Source organism: Aythya marila (genome assembly GCF_965140915.1).
Source record: "Aythya marila genome assembly, chromosome: 1".
Lineage (NCBI taxonomy): Eukaryota > Metazoa > Chordata > Aves > Anseriformes > Anatidae > Aythya > Aythya marila.
The window spans coordinates 132,745,161-132,757,661 of NC_139042.1; the positions used below are offsets into that span (position 1 = coordinate 132,745,161).

The 12,501-nt window shown below is 39.3% G+C and overlaps 1 protein-coding gene across 4 annotated transcripts in view; it reads right to left on the reverse strand.

The window, feature by feature from the left end:
- SCUBE1 (signal peptide, CUB domain and EGF like domain containing 1) overlaps positions 1 to 12,501 on the reverse strand; it is a 281,424-nt gene that overhangs the window by 257,030 nt on the left and 11,893 nt on the right. For all 4 annotated transcript variants that reach the window (XM_082751775.1, XM_082751767.1, XM_082751773.1 and 1 more), the window contains exons 2-3: positions 11,730 to 11,902; positions 8,671 to 9,087 (exon numbers count right to left, since the gene is read on the reverse strand). The gene's annotated coding sequence lies outside the window, so the exon portion shown is untranslated. The remainder of the gene's footprint in view (positions 1 to 8,670; positions 9,088 to 11,729; positions 11,903 to 12,501) is intronic.

Here is a 12,501-nt window from a genome sequence, read left to right on the forward strand (position 1 = left end):
TGGGGAAGGACTAGCTGAGGGGGAAGGCGCATCGCCGAGCTCGGCCGCCTCCGCGGAGGTAGCCACCGGGGCCGGCAGCTGCCCACCGGACGCCCAGCGCCTCGGACGTCGAAGAAATAGCGGCTGCGGCCGCCCGGGGCCAGAGGGCCGTAGGGAGGCTGCGACACCGGGCAGGGACCCGACTTTCTGTGGGCCTCCTCCTCCTCCTCGAAGCGGACGCCGCGCAGTCACAGAGCTTCCGACCCCACAAACCGCCCTTGGGGGGGGGGGGAGGGGGCACAACTGAACGTATATTTTCTGGGTCTCCCAGGCAATGCTACTTCAATGCCCCTCTCCTAACTAAACATCCTGAGAGCCTCTTTTCAAAAATAAATAAAATAAATAAACAAATAAATAATTTACAGATTCTTCTTACTTTTGCTTTAATCCGGGGTATTAAAGAGAATGCATAATACAAACTTCATGAATTCTCACCATGGTGCAGGAGATGAAATTATGTTTTACTTCAAAAAATAATCAAGACCAGCTCTATCTGAGTTCTGATTGAAACAGCTTATGTTTTAATGAAAAAAATGACATTCCAACATCAGCCTGTGGAGATTTCTGTGAATACTGACTTGTTTTGAAATAACACAAGTATAATGCATAGAAAAATGGAAAGGCTTACAAAAGAAGCCTGTGAAGCAGACCCTTGAGTTTTTCCCAAAGTGAAAAAGATCATTCATTAAGTATTGGTTTAAATAAAATTAAATTGAATTTAAATGAACAATATGGGATTTTTTTTTTAATGTAGGCCTTAAATGGCAAATTTATGGCCATTTCTATTGGTTTTGCTATATATGTGATAGTGTGCAAATTTTTTAGTTCCACCAAATATTCCTTTATTTCTTAACTCTTCCAAAGTCCCCTTCTCTCTAGCTGAATAAGAATGCATCAATTTTGAAAATGGTTGTTCTGAAGAGTGGTTAAGTATGGGCATGTGCTTTCTCTGTTTTAACTGTATACACTTCCATCTATAGGTTTACACATTTGCATATATAGATGTGTTCAGAGCAGTTTAGAGCACAAGGAGTTCAGCTGAGGCCGGTGCATAAAAAAGTCACGGATGGCTCCCACTTCAACTCTCTGCTGCATTAACTCTGCTACTTCTATCGCAGCATAGCAAAGCATGCCTGTGCTCCAATTTGCTTCAATAAATGCTACTTTTAATGACTTCAACCCACTCTGCAAAGAGTAATTGCTAAATTCTGTATAAAACTGCTTGGAATTTTGTTCCAAACCTTTCCTGAAACCAAAAATTGTGTTTCAAAGAAAAAACTGTTGGCAGAAAAATCCTGCAAAACATCAATTTTTCAGCAGAATCCTGAAGAATTATCCAAGAGCTTAAAATCAGTAAATTGAATGAGTTTATCTTCCCTTATGCCTCTTAAATAAGCATATACCTAAAACAACAACAAACCAAAAAATAAAATAAAAAATGAGAGCTGCCTGAAGGGAGACACTGAAGAATCAAGCCTGTTTTTTGACTTGCCTTTGATTTTTGAACCTTTCAGAATTTATATATCCAAACTATTCTCCGCAATCACAAAAGCTGAAAACTAGCCTTTTCTGAAGGGCTAATATATATGTATATATACACATATGTATGATTCCAGGAACTAAGGTTGCAAAGAAAATGCTACATAATGCAGTGGAATGCAAGAGGTGGCTGCCCTTGTGAAGGGATGTTCAGATGATGGGGAATGGCAGCAAAAGCTGTGGCATTAATGTGTCTCAGTACCCATGGCTGAAGAGACTGAAAACAAGGAAGAGAGGATGGTTGGGGGCTGGTGTTCCCCCTTGTTGCTGGTGACCTCTGTCAGAAGCTGGCACACATCTCCACCACCTATGGAGACAGTCCCCTTGCAGGGTACCCTGGCTGGCAGCCAGACAAAGCCCCTGTGGAGTTGTGATGGGGAGCTCGGACCATCTCCAGCTATTCCCCACAGAGCACTGTAGAGAAAGAGGTGGCCCTAATGCCTTTTGTTTCTTGGCTGCTGTTCCCTAACGTGCCCACAAACTTTTGAGGTATTTAAAAGCACCACTGTTTTCAAGTGGGGCTGGGGACCTCTGTTTGGAAGAAATTAATACATTATTTAATTTGGAAAGCATACTAAATTCCTTTTTTAGTTCATTACACTTCACTCCCCAGTGAATGCAGTTATGTCATTACAAGTAAGATTACTTTGATATTTACCTGAGCTCAAAGAATGCCATTTCTCCATCTTACTGAAGATGACAAGTAATAATTAGAAGGGGGAACGCTGTCTGAGGAATAAAGGATAATAACAAAGGCAGCATTGCATCTGTTGTTAAAATACTGAAATAAAATAAGACTAGGCTTGTACCATCCCATTTTCTTTTACAAATGATAAGGATTTAAGACTGATTAAGCTCATTTGGCATTATCACTGTCTTCTTTAAATGAACATTCCTGCCAGGTCAGGGTTGGGAGATGAAAGGAATATGTATATTTTTAAAATTCTGTCACAACAAAGTTAAAAGAGCAAAGGCATCCATGTGTGCACCATCTACTGAATCATGTATTACACTCATCCACTACCTCTACTGAAATCTGTGGACAGAAAGACCACAGATGAAATTGTGGGTTTGTGATGAAATTATGGGCTGGTGGGAGAGTAATGTCAGGTGAAGACAGAATGTTCTGAGAGAGTAAAGAATGGGGGATGCAGCAGACCAGAACCAAAAACTGACTTTATGTTCCAGGTAAGAATTAAACAGCAATAATCCTCTGTAACCCTGTTCGCTTCTCATCGTTTGTCCTATTTTATCACAAACTCTGGATGCAGTGACTGCTTTTCCCTCCGAGTACACAGAGTGCCTGGGATTGTGGCATTTTAATACCAGCCTAGGCTTCTGTAATGCAAATAATAAATGAAAAGCTTATTGTGCCTTCACACTAAAGACAGTGCCTCAAACACAATCATGATAAATGCAAAACAATCTTTCTCATTTTATCCAGGTCTCTTTTTGTTCTGCCAAAGCCACAAACAAAGCAGGGAAAAGAAAAAAAAAAAAAGGTAAAAATAGCACATTTAGTTTTTCATTCCTGGTAGGGCTTTGATGACAACCACACACAGTGGATTATATATACCTCACTTCCCAGTAATAACATAAACCATTTATTCCTTTCCAACAGATTATACATTCCGAAAATGTTTCATGTATATTTAATATACTGATTATTTCATTTATCCTGTTATTAAAGGCAAATTAAATACACCTAAGAATCCTTTCAATTTCTATAATCTCTTTCATCTGAAGGTCCCAAAGCATATACAGTTGTTAATTTGCCATGAAAAACACCCTGCCATGAAGCTGTGAGAATAAATGATTTTGGTAGTTGAATCTAATATACTTTTTGGTTTCAGTATGACCCACAATCACTTTTGCCTTTAGGGAAAGGGAAAACATTCATTTTCAAGCTAAAAGAAATGTTCTGTTTGACCTAAAATGTTTTATTTCCTAGCATGTGAAAAATTAAAATTTGGAAAGAAGTGGCCAGATGCATAACAGAAGTTGTTAAAATGACATGGAGGCTGTTGTTTGTCCTGGCCTAGGTTGGTGGCTACAACAGTTTTGGAGAAAAAAAAAGAAAAATAAGGCCCATCTTATACTCCCCTTTTTATGTAAGAAAAGGCTTTTTTCTCTACTTAGGGCTTTTCCTGAAAAGTGGACAATGCATTAACTTCCTAAGAGGCAGGCATCAGAGGTGTGAACTCCATACTTCAGGTACAAGACAAAGTGTAGGGACACATCCAAACATTACATAGAAGTCCTTTGTGTTCCAACCCAAAGCATGTACTGAATTTCTCTTCTATTTAGTCATACTTTTGCCTGTTTCAATAGTTAGTTCCCCATCTTTTTCCTCCTCCTCTTAGAAAATGATTTTGTGGGGGGAAAAAAGGTTCACTCAGTTTTCTTCATGCAATTTTTTTTTTTTTTTTTTTTTTTGGTAGAAGTAAATCAAGGTATAAAACAACTGCTCTACTCACAAGTCACTAAACTCAGTATAAGTTTTAACATTAATGTCAGTGAAAGCTGGATGGCAGCCAGAACCACTTAGTGGCAGATCAAAGACTGGAGCCCAGGAGTCCCCACTTGTGGCCCTCTGCTGTGACCTTGCTACAGTACAGATGCCTCTGCACAACCACAAAATTAGCAGATTTAGACTTTGTTATACTTTCAGTTGGATAGTGATAAGTACTACGCACATTGTAGATGTTTATGTGATTTAACATTGTGGGAAGTAATGAAACAAAATTAAGGACAGTAATTAGGAAAAATGTAAACAAATTAAGGAAGCTGGAAATTATTGCCTAATATACATGCAGAATGTATTATGGGTTTTGTATACAAAGCCCCCAACTTTGTAAAATCTTCTGACTAAGCATCCCTTCAGTGGATTTAATTTTAGTATGTATGCAGCAAGTTTAATGACATTTTCTCTCAGACATGACTGCTATGACTTGGGCTTCTTGAGGATTCATTTATCTTCAAATTCTTGTTGCTCCAGGTCCATGGCCAAGACCCCAAAATTAATTGGGGCATAATGCAAATACTGAGGAAGAATCAGACCCCGCCCCATAGAATTTACATGGACGCTGTAGCTCCATCTTTTAACCCTAAATTTTAAATGCTCAACTCTCTTGTGCGTATTTACACACAGTTCTGTAATTCATTACAGTAAAATCCAAGCATCATGAAGGTTACAATATGTGCACAGATCTCATATTTTACACTGTGCTCCATTACTAGTCATACTTCCTTAGTGCAGCTATAGTTCAAAGCCCTAAAACAATTAGATACTGGAAACACGTTTTTACACAGCTGTCATTTCATCCAATTTAGAAGATCCATTCAAATCTCTTTACCTGCTACAGCTTTGGAAAGTTGAAGTTCATTGAGTTCTTGCCTTTGAAAGATTTGCATCTGTGAAACATGGAGGAGATTCTTCCAACTACCAGACCTGTTTCAGCAGCTACCAGTTGTATTGCTCTGCACCTTTTTTGCTTTGTGGTTTGAATAATGTTCAAACTTCTATGTCTCAAGTGAATCTCTTTTTTGCTTGTTTGTTTAGTTTTGCTTTTATAAAGTACCCAACGTAATTGCCAAATTGATTCAAACTGTGTGAACCCTGAGGACCTTAATAAAGTGCCCAGGTTGTGTGTTTAGACATTATTAAAGCACCCTTATTTGCAAATTGGTCTGCCTGTGTATCAAGGATGTTGCATTGAATGCTTGCTTGCCACTGTACAAAATGCAGACCAAGATGTGGCCTCTGCCAGAGTCACATATAATAACAAATCACATACTCTGGCAGAGTCACATACAGTATCACATACAATAACAAATTTTATTTCAACAAAAACATTAAAACTGAGAGAAGTATCAAGCGTCTCCCTCTATATGCATAGACACAGAACTATTTTCACAAATCCTTTATACCAAGCTATGAAATCCTCACATCCAGTAGCACTTCTTGAGGGTAGTTCACATACATGATTTAGCATGTTCAAAGGATACATACACTATTTTCTTTGTAGAAAACTTATTTTGACAGGTGATGGTCTGAACAACAGGAAACAGGTGCCACCTATAACCTTATACCTAAGTAAATTTAATCAAGGGGATCCCTATAGAAGAAAGTACAATGCCTTAAAGTGAAGTGAAGCAACAGTACCAGTAATTACAGGATAACTGTGAGAGAAAATAACCAACAAAGTCTGCTGTTATATGAGCTTGAGATTAATACAGTGCCTACGAACACTGGAAGATTCTTTCTAGGCTTTTTACTTGTGCAGTTATGTTCTCAGTATGCACATACAAATGTCCCTCAGAAAATACCTCTACAAGCCACTAGCAGGTTTTACCTAAGTTGTCTAGACAGCAAGGGTTGCAAACTTAAGAGCAGAACTCTAGTGAGTTCTAGTGGCCAGAAACCCTACTATTGCCACTGCTGAGGAAGAGTGTCATATAGATTAAGATCTTTTTAGACATGAAGTATCCATGTGAGAGAATGACTATACAAATATCTCAACCATGAAAAAAGTTTGTGTCAAAGATTGTTCTTCCTTAGACACCAGGCAATGAATAATGAGATGTACATCTTCATAAAGCACCACAGCACTTCAGTTTTGATATTTAAGGAGCAATATTTTTGGACATTTAGTATTACAAATGGCAAAGTTCAGAAGAAAGGAGAGGATACTGGAATGGAACTGAGGAGGGACATGAGAATAAAAGTGAGGCTGCAGGGCACAACATCCAGCACAATGTTCTAGGCACATGGGTTTGCTTAAAGAAAGGGTAGCAGGGAATATAGATGGTCCCTACTATTTTGTAAAAGTAGTGTGTCTGCTGGGTTCAAACTGACATACATCAGTAGACAGAAGTACCAAGTGTCTGAAAATTAACAGCAGTGAGTTTCTGCTTCATGTGGAATGAGGTAAAAAGCTAATGCAGTGATTTAAATCTGGAAGGGAAAAAGATGCTGGACTGTGACACTAGCATGCAAGAATTGTGGCTTTGTATGGCTTAACTTGCATAAGTGAGGTGACTTTATAGCTGTTGAAGGAGGACCTACTGTAATAACTATGACAAGAAATACAGTATTGCAAGGACCACTACTTGAGCAAGAGAAGGAAATTTGACACAATACTTGGTAGCATGGGAAGCGAAAGGATGAGGGACCAGACAATGGTTCTTAAGTTGTAAACCCCTTGGACTAGTTTGGATCCTGCTTCTGCATATGATATCTTTCATATGACTGGCAAAAGCAGCTATATCACCTCTCCTTGGAGGGGATAAAGTCAGACATATGGCTTTCCTTTCAGAAACAGGAAGGCACTTAACTTGAGGATCCATTAATCGTCTATAAACACTACCAAGCCCACCTTTGCTAGCAGGGAAAGTGCTGCTATGAAATTTTAGTTGCATGGGATGATCACTTTGCTAAAATGTATGTATTGGATATCGATCAACAGCCATTTAAAAAGTAGAAATGACAAAGATATTTAAAAACATAGCAAATTAAAAAGATGAAAGCAGGAATTATCTGCTCTGAGAATAGAGAATTTTGTTGAGAAAAATGAAAAAGCAAAAGATGAAGAAGGTGAAGAGCATGTATTTAAGTCAGATATTCAGGGCAAGATTTCAAATAGGCAACTGCTGATCTCAAATTGATTGCAAGAGATTGTCAGGGAACGTATGCAAAGGAATACAGTCACAATCACAGTTGTATGTATAGGGAACAGATATGTAGTAAAAGTATAAAAGGGATAGGGAAAACACTGAAATGACAGGGAGCCACCAAGTGGAAAAGAGGACATGAAAGGAAGAGCCACTCACAGTAGTACCACCTCAGTCAGGTACAAAACTCTTGGAGAGCTGGAGTCTTAGGAGATTGCAATAAGATGAGGAATTGACACAAACCAGCCCAATTTCCACTCAGACCTGAGTGCCAGTAGCAAGTGGTCTGTGTGCAGTGATGGAGAGGGATGTCCTATGGCACAAGTTATACCAGTGACAAAAAAAAAAAAAAAAAAAGAAAAAAAAAAAAAAAAGGCAACCAAGTCAGAAGGAGCTGGCTGGATAACTGAGACCCCTGGGAGCACACAGCAGATTTAAAATAGCCAGGATTAAGGATGAAGGAAATGCAAAAGGTTGAGAGTTCATTTGATCTATCTATACCAGGGGAAAACAAAACAAACAAAAAAAAGGCAGAGAAAAAAAAATAACAGAGGCAGAGAAAGAAGAGAAATTACCCCAGCAAATCAAGAAAAGCAATTAGTGGGAAAAAAAAAAAAAGGAAATTAAAAAGGTAGAGCTAGAAATATTAAAGTAATGCATGAAGCAGAAGGGGGACAGACATTTCAGGGTCTTACTCTGAGAGAACTTTTTTTTTAGGAAAGATGAAGGAATATCTGGTGCGAGAGCAGTTTAAGCAGAATAATGAGCCAACCAAAGTTTTCACTTCAACACCATAGGTAGAATTATCCCCCTCTTTGTTGAAGCAATTCTCTTGAGAAACACTAGGTCAGGTGTGAGAAAAGCGCAGCTCTGAAAATGGATGTGTAGTATTTTCTCTTAGAAAACAGTTTTCAAAAGTGCAAAAGTGAGTGTAGTTAGCATTCTCCCTTGTTATACTATATAAATAAGGTTAGCTTACCTGCCTACACATAGTACATTTAACATGTTGAAGACAAATTGACGCAGTAAATTCACTTGTCATAGAAAATGGTGAGAACAACATGTTGATGACATTGGAACAGTAAGAGGTTGTATTCTAAATGTTCCAACGTCTTTGACACATTATTTCTGAGGTTCTAACATCACTGGCATAAGATTTCTTTTTTCTAAGATAATAGTATCATCTTTCACACTTTTTTTTGGCACTGAACAATACTGTTCCTACTGTGGACTTGCCTCTGTTTGTCCCAGTCCCTTACATTTATGGTATGGATCCACTTCTCATTGTGCCAGTAATCCTGCCCCGATTTTGGTTCACAAATGACAAGACTGGATCCATGTGATGAACAGAGGATAAAAATTATTTTCTAAGACATCATAACTATTCTGGCAATTAACACATGTTATGACCCCTCTTACCTGCTGAGTCACCACTCTGGGCATTGCAGATTGTTCCAGTTAGGAGCAGAAACTGTTTGGTGGAGTCAGCTGTTTTCCTGATGTCATCCCATTTGCTTGAACAAAAAAGGACTCAAATAGGAAGAGACTGTCCCAGTTCACAACTCAGTCGTATGGCACAGTATTCAGCTGAAAAATGCTCCTTTAGCTTTTTGTAAGAACCAGAGTCCCAGTGCTTGTTCATTTTACACTTAAGCTTTCTCTTCTATATTTTTCACACACACATACAGCACTCCTTTAAAAGAGATTCCCACTGAAGACTGTGGCTGCAGATTGTGAATTCCTGAGCAGCTTTTTATATCTTTGGCTCTGGACATTGAATTTTGAAGTTCCATCACCTGTTGCAATTTCACGAGGAAGCTTTACAGCTTCTTACAACTTACTAAAGTAAGAGACAGTAATTAGGATAATAATCAAGGCGGTACATAACCACATCTCACTAACTTATTTACTCATCACTGCAGTTTAGGATAGCGTGACACCTTCAAGCTACCTCCAAAAGGAAATAAGAGAGTCTTCATAGAAGAAAGATAAATTATATAATTAAGAGACTATCCTGTCTTTCTATTCCGATGTTCCCATGTGCTACTCCAAACCAATTACACCTCATTGCATCTCTTTTGGGAGCTTATGCAGTTTTTTTCAGGCTCCTTGGAGGCATCTCTTACAATGGGCCCCTGAACAGCATTTGTTGTGTGGGTAGAAGTTGCTAGCTGACACACCCCATGCATTGTATCCTACTGGATACAAGCAGCTTTTGCAATTTTGAGGCTGACAAGTATTCTCTCCATTTTCTGTTGGTAGGAAGGGAAGGAGATAATCTTAACCCTGGAAATACCCTCAGTTGGGCACAACAGACTGACCCCCAAATTACCTTCAATTACATTGTTTGTATTCACATCAATTTTACATACAGACCTACCCAAGGTTTATTCAGTTTAAGTTTTCCAATAGATCTGGTCCAAATGCAGGATTTGTGGTTCAGTAGAAGTTTAAATGGACTTTTAGGATTTGTTTTCAGTCCAAATCAAATTTAAGAGAGATATTTTCAGGAATTCTTCTGAACCCCAAATGGTTTGGTTCCCCAAACCATTCAGCTGCTCAGTGATTACCACAGCTAAAACAAGCATTGACTTCACAAAGCATCAATAGAGACTCAAACTCCCAGTTCCAAGTAGTTCCATCTGTGATTTACTCTGTAGGGAGGACACAATAGTCTACAATTTTGCCAGAAACTCAGGAACTACCTTAGATCCAGTGAAACTGAACAGCACTTGAGAGGTATCTAACAAATGATCTCTGTTTCGGCAGTACTGTTGCTACTGAAAAAGTCTGATCTATGGCCCACCTGGCAGTCCCCATCTCTCCAGTTGGGGGATTCCATCCTAGTTCATGTGCCTAAGCTTCGATTGAATCTCTGAATGAAAATGGTTATGTAGAAGAGCTGGTGTAATCCAGGCCTTGTCCCAGCACAACCCCCAGTCTGGGGAAGTACTACTCCTGGCTCACATAGTAGGAGCATTACTATTACTTAGTCCCAGTTATCTAGGGCTGTCTTCAGATATAACCCAGGAAGCACGTGACACTTTGGTTTCCCATTTTGCAACTCAAAGCTTCTAAGTGACCAAAAGAACTGTTAGTCTACAGGAACACCAGGCAGAAGACTTGCAGAAATCTCTAACCCCCAGGGTTAAGGAGCCTGCACTTCTTACTAGTTTAGAAGGAATAAAAAATGTTAATTTGTGCCTGTAAGGGGTAAGAAATCCAGCATTAACTCTGATTTTCTCTGCTATCTTATCCTAAGTTTGTTCACTGAAATGGTAGTTACTTAATAGATTTCCTGTAGTTCTACAAGTCTACAGAAACCCATATGATTCATAATTTCTTCCCTGACCCATGTATATCTCACCCCCAAATTCCAAATCTAAATCATTTTCTCTGCTACAGTCTGTTCCACTTCATGTCTGCCAGGGAGAAGCAGAGCAGGGCTGTTCTCCAAAGGGAGGTGAGCCATAAGCCAGTGGGGATCCCAGTGCCACCAGTGCAGTGACCTCTGGTTTCAAATCCAAAGAGCCACTTCTGGGATTGCCCAGTCTGTTCCAATCACAAGCTTCTTTCTACACAAACAGTTGTGAAAATGTTCCATAGTTTTAATCACTGGCAGAGCATCTAGTAATTTTTCCTAGGAGAGTTCAGCCATTGACTTATAATAAACTGTCATCCTGTGAAGTCATTTGCATTCCTGTATCAATACCTAGTCCATAAACACTAGCATTTTTGTCTAATTGAAAATGGGGTTTGAAGCCCAGGCAGTTTAACACATAAAAAGTCAGAAGAACCTTTTCATCTTTGTTTACTAAATCACACACTGACCACTGAAATAACATTCTTTTCCTAACATTTTTATGCAAATGACATGTAATATTGTGAAATGCACAAATAAACTTCCTCGAGTAGGATTAAAGTCCCACAAAACTGCACATCTGGGAGTCTCTGGGGAGCTGGCTGGTGTTGAAAGATCTTAAGAGTGGAATTTCCCTCCTCACAGTTCTGTGTACCAGAGCTAAACTCATTGTTTTAAACCAATTCCTATGGCTTTGGGTACAGTTTCAAACCAGCAGCCTTAGGTTGATCCCAGCCTGTATTTGTAAACGTATCTAATTTTGTTCAAAGATATTAGCATAAGACCAGTATATTAACTAGGTGTAGAGAACAGGCCGGTAGGAGTTCTGGACCAAAGCCTTCTCTGGTGGTCTCTCTTGTGTAACTGCCCACTATGAAAATCAAAGGCCATCATGTTGAAGTGCCACACACTTTGTCTTCGATAATAGCATTTTTCTCATCTTCTGGGCCATTTTCTATTGCCAATCTTTGCTTAATATTCAGTCTGAAAAATCAGATAAAACTGTTACAGGGTCTGGGGAATCATCACTATTCATAGTGACTCAGAGGAAGCCTTTTAAAGTGTTCAAGGTAGTTTCTACACAAGAACCAAATCTGCCTTCATTTTTTTCTCTTACAAGAATTATTGTTGATGCACAAGAACAGTTGAAGACTTATTTATGCTCTTCTGTTTTTCGATGTCCTTTGTGGCTTCTTCTTTCTTTGCTTGATGTTATAAACATATGAGGTGGATGTTTGAGGTGCTGGTTCTCCCTTTGATAGCCTCGGAATACTGCAGCCTCCGTCCTTCCTGAATCAAAGAGAAAGTCATGACGTTTATCCAAAAGGTCTTTGGGGCAATATCAAACCAGGTACTATTGAAGCCAGGGACAGAAAAATGGGGGCTTGCCTAATCGCATTAATGATTTCTAAATAAAACAATTGTTCTTATTAAAGCCAGGAATGGAAGAATGGGGGCTTGCTTAATCACATTAAAATAGATATTGCTAAGTGTCTTTGCTTACTACTGTGCAAATTAACCGAAACAATGAGTCTCGGGGCCCCTCACAGAGGATGCTTCCTGACACAAATGGGGAACCTGTCTCAAAAACCAGCTGAGACCAACCTTGTGGTTTGGACAAGAGCCAAGGAGCAGCTAGGTCTGTACAAAGGCAGGGGGTCAACTAGGGGTGATGAAGAGTTATCAACCTTCTTCCCACAACTTCCCCCCCCCTCCGACGACCACCACCTGCGCAAGTGCAGACAGAAGGAGTTTATGGAAATGACTTCTTGGAGCTAATTTCAATACAAAGCAGGGATAGGTTATGCATATGTATCGGCATATTGGGAAACTTCATGCATATGTAACACTTTACTGCATATAACCAAAGCACGTTGCCACATTAGGGC